The sequence below is a fragment of the Nanorana parkeri genome, unplaced genomic scaffold (genome assembly GCF_000935625.1).
Source record: "Nanorana parkeri isolate BGI_ZX_2015 unplaced genomic scaffold, ASM93562v1 scaffold689, whole genome shotgun sequence".
NCBI lineage: Eukaryota > Metazoa > Chordata > Amphibia > Anura > Dicroglossidae > Nanorana > Nanorana parkeri.
In genome coordinates this window covers 807,213-816,040 of record NW_017306957.1, presented here as the reverse complement: position 1 = coordinate 816,040, position 8,828 = coordinate 807,213, and the positions used below count along the sequence as shown (strand labels likewise).

At 42.0% G+C, this 8,828-nt stretch overlaps 1 protein-coding gene across 1 annotated transcript in view; it reads left to right on the top strand.

Annotated features, from left to right (window-relative positions):
• The first annotated feature begins 1,203 nt into the window (after positions 1–1,203).
• FAM163B (family with sequence similarity 163 member B) overlaps positions 1,204–8,828 on the top strand; it is a 70,374-nt gene continuing 62,749 nt past the window's right edge. The window contains exon 1 of the mRNA XM_018563714.1: positions 1,204–1,561. The gene's annotated coding sequence lies outside the window, so the exon portion shown is untranslated. The remainder of the gene's footprint in view (positions 1,562–8,828) is intronic.

Below are 8,828 nucleotides of genomic sequence, written 5' to 3'. Positions count from 1 at the left end.
CCACTAAGGGCAACAGTAGAGTTTGAAACCCATTTGAGGGTAGGAAAACAGTGTCGGGTAGCAAAACAGTGTGACACCCCACTTAGGGCAGGAGGGCATTCTAAAGGGAACACTCTAAAAGCTCAGTGCAATCAGGGCTGCACTCCACGAGTTGTTTTGAAGATATGCTTTACCTCAGAAACAGACTTTGAGGAGAGCATCCAGCAGTTTGGTGCCGTCAGGCTCTGAAAGACACAAAAGCAGACTAAAGGGCATTTCAGAAGCGCAATGCAATTTGGGCAGCGACCCAAAAGCACTTTGCAAGCTATGAAGCACCCCAAAAGCTCACTCTAAGTTGACAGCACTCCCAATAACCTAGAACAATCAGGGCTGCATGTAAAAAAAATTCTTCCAGCTGTAAACTTCAGGGGACCCAGAAATCTAACTAGGAAGTATAGAAGGTTAGTGCGATTAGAACTGCACCCCAGAAGATGACTGTAAGAAAGCTGAAGGTTAATACAAGTTGGAAGAACTGTATAAACTGAATTTAGGAGATTACAGCCAAGAGGACAGGTCCCTAAGAGGTTACTGTGGAGAGCAGCCAACTGCTAGTGGAAGAGCAGCTCAGACAGTAAATAAGAAAGCATTCACAAATTGCATGTTGGTTCAGAAGTGGACTGTAAGAGTGCAGCACTCAAGAAGCTGATTGTAATCCAGACAGCACTGCAACAACTGATAGTAAACAGGACAGCACATGTCTGTGCAATCTGGTCTGCACCCCAGAAGCTTACTGTAAGGAGAAGAGCACCTCAAGAGCAGACCGTGAGCTGGACAGCACCCTTAGAGCTCATGGCTGGCTGAGCTGTACCATAAAGAATAACTACAGGCAGCAGAGCACCCCAATATTTTACAAAAAAGACAACAGCATGCCAGGATCTTTCAAGATGCTACTCCCAAAACCTGCTGGAATATAGAGCTTAACCGTGTTATCAGCCAAAGGCAAACAGGTCCCTGGAATTTTACTGGATGTCCACGGGTCACACCAAAAACTTTTCCTATGCCGAATATCTCCGCCACAGCTCACTAAAAAGATCACTTGCTGCTGAAGGCGAAACATCACTTCAGCACTGCAGTTTGGATCCCAGGACCCACTACAGATGGGCTATGACCTCAGGACCTCACCATAATCAGAATTATCTGCTAGCCTACTATAAAAAGCATTACATCCCCACAAGTCTGTGCTAACAGAGCTGTCCTATTCCCCGGCCACCATCTTAATCATAACGGCATCTTTTAACCCTGCCTAATATCAGGACACATCCTGTCGTCTTCCATGCACCTGGCACCTCTGTGCCTCTTGCTGGATGCACCCTGCATCCCACAAGTGATGTCTTCCAGGTTTTGGTTGCTGAATTAGACTCCAGAGACCCATTCTATCGCCTCTTTGAAGAGACCAACCTGCCAGAAAAGGGGTCATCCCACCACCATTCTTGCTTTACGTCAGGTTTGGACCGCCAGAAGAAGCCTCATGGTCCAGAAGCAGGACCTCACCTAACCGTAAGAAGACTTCCACTATTTAAAGGTGAGAACATTTCAGGTTTACTTCTGTAGAGGCAGGCTAGTGATGTTGTGCTGCTTAGGGAAGCCTGTATGAGCCCCTGGGAGGGTCATTGATGAAAGCTACTCACGTTTCTTAGGCTGTGTACCTGGTGGAATATTAAAAGGTATATTTTGGAACATTGTAGAAAATTGGTGCCCAATTTTTTGCTAGTAGCAAAACCAATAGGAGCGCCACAAACAATGTCGGGGTAGTGTAAGGGTTAAGAAAGCAATTGTACACATTCCGAGGCAACATACCTTTTCCACATTATTTAAAGAAAGTTTACAGAATGCTGCGTAATTGCTGCGGCCATTTAAGAGTCATCGCTCTTTCGACAGAGAACAGAGGAGTCACAAATTCACAGTTTACGTTGGAGAAAAACATTAGCACACCTTGCAAGTAAACAAAAGTCTGAGGTTAAGCAGGTGACAGGTCTCGGATAACCGGTGGCAGAGCAGCCGGCGTGTTGATAGCTCAGCTCTAGTTTGTCAATGTCTATTATTTTTTCATCCATTGAGAAACAGCTTGACCATTGAAATGTGCTGCTTGCTTGACAGTTCTCTACTTTATGTAGCAGCACAGTGTTGCACAGTTTCTTGTAGAATTAAGGAGCTCGGCAGTCTGAAGTAAACAGGCAGTTTTGTGGAACCGGTTCACATATTTTCAAATCAAAAACTCAAAAAGTTGAGCTGGATTTTTCCCTTCCTTTTTAGTTGTCTTGCTTTGCTTAGCGTCTAAAATGTTCTACTTCTGAAATGTCTCACAGGCTGTCAACGCTGAATGTCCCAAGGTCATCTTTTTTGTAATCCCCTTCTGCAGCATTTCCCTTTATATTAGTGTCAAATACATGAGAAAAACGTACGCACGTTAGAATTTAGTGTCAGCAGTCTATATCAGGCACCTTGGAAACGATGATCTTCGGTATTCATAGTGTGTCAACCGATGCTCAGTAATTCTGTTCTTTCTCCGTCTGTTGTAGTTCTCTCTCCTACAATAAATTGTTTACATGTGTTATCTTTTCACTATCTCTTCACTATGTCTATTTGCTTTACTGTAAATTAATAAAACATTTAGAATAATATTTTCCCTTTTCATGTTTATTATATAATGTTATCAGAATTGTGTTTTTCTTTTCAGTTGCATATTCCTTTTTGCGTGATCCCCAGTGCTGTAAGCTCGCTTGCACACGGCAAACCTGTGATACATGTATGCGTGGACATTTGCTTTTTATGCATGCAAGTAGGTCTTTTATTATTTGGATTGCGTTGGAGTGTCCTTCAAGCTTCTTGTCATAATCTGCAGGAAAATGGTTGTGTTTTGCTCGCTGGAAGGGGCAGCTGGTTGGAAGATTTGGTGTCAGAGTCTGGGAAGTGTGTATAAAATTAACAACAGCCGTGAGCAGTTTGGGACAACAAAAATTAGGCTGGCCTTGCTGGAACTTGTAGTTCGCCAGCAGGTGTAGGTGGCCCAATCTGTTGCAAATTTTGCTGCTGGTTAATTCCCATTACTTTAATTTCGGGTGAACATGCAAGTACATTTCACAAGCAGCCTCTGGGATGGAGTCTGTCGCTTGGTGATGGATTATGTATTGGTTCAGATTGAGGACTGGGGTTGAATTAGGTCAATGTAGTGCCTATTGTTGTGTTCTTTCTCTGAGTTTTGCCTTAACTGTGTGTAAAAAATTGTTGCTGTTCGCGCTAGAAACAAGTCATGATCACAGAGTATTTACCCCTATGGCAGCTCTGCTAAATTATACAGGACAGATAGGAAAGCTATATGCAGAGTTTGGTCACCATATTAATGCAACAACAGAAATTTCAGTTAATTGTTTAATGTATCTTTATTAGGCTGAATTGCATTGTCAGTATAGATTTATTCTATTTATTTAGTTCCTGTTCCTTCCACTGAATTGTAGTGTCATTGCACTGTTCTTATCCATCTTTGAAGGAGAGGAGCTTACATTCTAATGTCCCCGCCACAGTCGCACACCATTATTATACAGTTATATAGCTCTGACATTCCACAGTACTGTACAGAGAACACTGAGGGGGAAATGTATCAAGAGTGGAGCAGACAAAATCTGGAGCAGCTGTGCATGGCAACCAATCAGCTTCACGCTTTCATTTTCAAATCTTAACTGAGCTAACTGAAAAGAGAAGCTGATTGGTTCTCAGGCACACACTACTATTTTACAATCATATAGCACTGACATATTCTGCAGTGCAGTACGGAGAACACTAAGCCATTTACATCAGTCTCTGCACCAAAGGAGCTTACATTCCAACATGCTTAGTACTGTCACCTACTATTCTCATTTGATTTTTATAGAACTCTTAGGGCTTGTTCACACCAAATGCAGGCCAGATCTGCATGAGTTTCTGCACACGCAGTGCAGTGTGTTCTGCCGCATCTTTTGCTGCATTTTTGACATGTCTCTGACATATTTGTTTTTAGCCTAAAATGGCCTTTCAGTGCGTTCCAGGGCGTTTGCATGCGTTTTTGATGCGTTTGCATGCATTCCAGAGCAGGAAAAATTGGGCTTGCTGCCGGTTTTTTACATGCTCTGGAACTGAACGCTGCGCTGTGAACTAGAGCTCAAAATACCATCGGAATACATTGGATGCAGTTTTGATCCGTTCTGTAACTGCTCTGCTCCTGGAACGCTCTTGGTGTGAACAAGCCCTTATATATTCAGTGGTGCTGCACAAAGAACACTGAACTATTTATATTTACATTTACATTTAGTCTTTGCACCAGGGTAACTTACACCCTAATGCTCCCACCATAGTCACACACTATTATTATTATACATTCACATAACTTTGACATATTCCACAGTGCTGTACAGAGAACACTGAGCCAGTCACATCAGCATCTGCACCAGAGGAGCTTACATTCTAATGTTCCATCACAGTCCATCACAGTCCCTAGATTATATTATATAGCTCTGACATATTCTTCAGTACTGTACAGAGAACACTAAACCATTCTCATCGGTTTCTGCACCAGAGGAGCTTACACTGTAATGTCCCCACCACAGTCATACATTGTTTTATTATACAGATGCACCCACAGACTGTTTGAGTGAAAGCTGAATAAATCATGAATTATTATTAAATCAACAATTCAGGTAATAATCTGCTAGGATTGCTTTTAAGTTTTAAAAGCATATGGACTTTATTATTAAAGATACTCTAATGCAACTGATATTATTTAATACATTTTTCTTCCATTCTCCTTTATTACTAATCTTCACTTTGTTGCATGCTTCTAGCTCCACCCACTTTGATGCTAAAACGGGTGCTGGTTAGTTTCTGTTGTGTAGCTGGTAACAAATTGATGAGTGCGTTTGCCATTTCTTTTGCTTGACTGATTTGGTGCAGTGACGCATGGGGGGTCTCAGCTGACGTTGTGATGTGCGGGGTCTCTTGTGCGTCTCTGTGCCTTTAAGGGAGGTAGGGGTTCCTCCTGACAAACCTGCACCCAATTTGATCCTTTGCCATATGTGCTCCAAGATGGAGACTCTCATAGTTTAGAGTTAGGACCGCACTATATAGAGGTGCCTTGGCGTGGCTGTGCGGCTTTCACATTTTCTGCAGAAGACGTGTATCTAAACCTCTGTTTTTAACCTTAGCGTTGAGACAAGTTTTTTTGCATGCTGGCTTGTGAGTGTGCTGGGAAACTTTTTGCTATTGTTTTGTAGGAGGGGGGGGGGCACTTTGTGCAAATTAAATGCAGGGCACTGTTTACATTTTTTTTTAAACTTTATTGAAATGCCACAAAATTACACCTCATTCACTTCCATGCACAGTAGTGAATATGCGGTGACATGTAATACATTTAGGTAAGGTTGGATGCATTACAAACAAATGCAGCATGTCTGTATTTTTACTCAATGCATTGCAGCCCACCTCAAGACAGCATTATGGTGGGAAAGGGGGTGCATAGAAAACAATTCTTTTCTATATGCTTTGGATTTAAGCCTGTGTTGATCTGTGCAGATTGACCCAGCTCAACTGATGTGGTGTGAACGATCCCATACCAAATGCCAAGGATGATGTGAACACTCATGGTGCCCCTGCATTTGTGGCACGCTGCTGTAAACACAGTGCACAATGCTGTTGGTTGTGCTCAATGTAGCTAACAGCAGCTTCAGAAGAGAGGCAGTGCTTGCAGGGAAGTTAGTTTATGTTAAAATGGCAAAAACCTGAGCTTGTTCCCTGTTAGCAACATAGCTGGAGAAAGATGTTTTGCATTTAGTCCATGTTTGAATGAAACGTTTTAGCCTATGTGATGCTTCAGTGACTTTTTTTCTTATTGTTTTGAGAGGCCAAGGTGAACGTCCCCTTTAATAAAAAATGCTGTTATTTTACTGCGGTGTGCAAATATCATGGAGCAGTGAACCCATTAAGTCTCAGATTGAGGAGAGAGTGGCCTGATCATATATAACGGTAAAGGTCATAGAACACTGCCATAAAACGCATCGTTGAGATTATTTACGTCCCTTCCACATGAATTATTCGCCATTCAGGAATCAGATAGCTTGTGGAGGGTTAAGGTTACATGTTAGTCATTGACCTGATAGGTAGATGGCTCTGATGTCCTCCTTCAATCACTTTCCCAGGCAATGCGCCTCCCTCCAGTTTGGAGAACCACTGTTCTTGCACTCCAAGCCACCAACAGAGTTTAAAGAATAGTCCATTCAGGAGGTAAGGGAATTGCATTCAAAAGGTACTGTATGAATGAAAACTTCCAGCAGGACATGAGAGCAGGTCATATATCTTCAAATAAAACCCTAAAACGCTGAACAGTTTACAATGCCGGTTCTAATTTCAGTTTAGTGCTTTAGTCCCACCCTCTCTTGCCGATTACCGTTAGTCAATAAGCACTCCCCTCACATTAAGGTAGCAATAGTTGAGATATTAGAGGTCTTGAGCAAAGCTCAGTCTTCCAAGGTGATGTTGGTATCTGCATTGTATAGTGCAGCCAGTTTTGGGGCTCACGGGGGACTCTAGAAGATAACTGAATGCTGGTACTGGCAACATAGGAGCTCCTTGTACGTTCTGCTGGCAGGTTACCTGCTTAAAGTTCAGTGTGCACTCTGTGTACATGGTCTGGCTGCTAATTGTTTCTAATATTTGCCCCAGCTGCCTGCCCCCGGCTGTCTTGCTATAAAATCTAGTCTATAAAATCTATGTTTGCTATAAATGATTGTACCCGCATTTTCTGGACAGCCTGAACTTGGGCCCCTGGAGATGCAGTTGATGTGTTCCCCGGGTCCTCCTTCCTGAGCCTGCTGAAGCCTTAATTACACTCTGAAACGTGAACGAGAGATTGCATACCACAGAATGAATGACCCAACAGGCTGCAGTCTGAGGATCACTATGAAAATCCTGCTGAATCTGGGTGTTATGGATTATATTAAAGGCAGATTATGATGTCGGCACAGTAGCAACCTACTCTTTACAGGGGCCATTTATGTATAATTCCACAGTAGTAAATGAAGCTGTTTGCCTGGGGTTCTGCTAAACTCGAAGTTAAGTTTTAAGCAGAATTCCATCCTATACAGCTTCTCCATGGTGCCCTTGGTGGCCACATAAAGCATGGAGCTTCAAAAACAGCCAGGCAGCAAGTGAAACCAATCCAGCAAACTTTCAGCTGTGTCATAGGCAGGAATCCTATTTCAGTCTGACCTCTGTAATCTGCTGCAGCCAGAATCACAAGAGCACCTCTTCTGTGTTGAGGATGGGTCCGCTTCCTGAATTACTCTGCTTACTGTATCGCAAATCACATTCAAACATGCCAGGCTGGTTTGATTAAGATTAGTGACTGTGAGAAGCTTCCTATTACTAATACCTTAATGCATGAGTTTTTCTGTATATAAGAGACAGCAAGGAGCCTGCAGTGGGTGTGTTTTGGGATTCTTCTCCTGCATTACCAAAAGGGGTTCTCATATCGCCGGATCACTGGCAAAATGGATCGGGGTGCAATGGTGCACTATAACAACGCCTGAATGTGGAACTGAAGCCTTGAGCGGTTGTTCTCTGCATTTATTTTCAGTTTCAAGTAGACTGTGCCTTCTCCGTTTATATTCTTTTTTTACAACATAACGTAATCTGCAGTTTTCATCTTGTAACTCTGATGTCCATACCACAAATCATAATCCCTGTAAATAACTATTTTATCGTGTTGCCATTCTTCTAACTGACAGACACGTTATAGTTTTTTTACCCGTGTGTGTGGTCACACCTCTGTGTTGTACATTAAAGCTGATCAAGTCTAAAACATAGTTAGGCCTTTTCTGTAAAGAGATACAGATTATTATTATTATATAGTCAAAGCAAGATCCAATATCTGATTAGGGCCATTCCCTTCTGTGTGGAATTGGCTCCTTTGTCAGTATTTAATCAAGACACAGGCGTTGGCGAGCGGCTATAGTCCTTGACCGGAAAATGAAGTGCATTTGGAGCTTCCATAAAGGTCAGGCTTTTAAGCGGATGACGTTCTTAATTAACGAGTCAGGTTTCAAAAGGGAAATCGCAGCAAATGTGCAATCTAACATAATGTGGTTAATTACCTCAGTAAACTTCCAGTAATCAGCATCCTTCAAGGTTAAGAGGGTGTTCAACTTTACATTGCAGTTTAACCACCTTGATCCTTTGTATAAATTAAAGATAAGGCTGTTAAAACCTTGCAGGATAAGGTTTTCATGTTATCTTCTCCCGGTGTTAACATTTTTCCCACATGCTGGCAGAAAAAGCATTAGATACCCCAAAACATCCCACTGACTGTTATGTTATCTCTCATGCATCAAAACGATATCTCTGTTGACCATCACATACAGCAATTAAACAGCTCATACTGACTGGACAGAGGGAACCTTCAAGGTTGCAGATAGCAATAACAAATGATGGAAGAATCCTCTCCATAGAATATGGATGTATTTCAGTGGGCAGTAGGTATCTCAGGGTATAGGAATATATCACCAATGTGGAGATGCTAGTAGCCAAAGGAGCAGTCAGGAGGCCGTGGATCAGAGCCTATATAACTGCAAGCTATGAACATTCTTGTCACCCTTTTTATTCTATAAAGTCGTATCGCCATTACTTTTCACATTTTTGGTATGTCCTGTGTATATTTTTAACCTGTATATTTAGCTGTTGTTGCCCTTGAAATGCACACTTGTCCTTGAATTTCAAATTACATGTATTATTTAATAGAAAAAAAAATGTATATATATATATATATA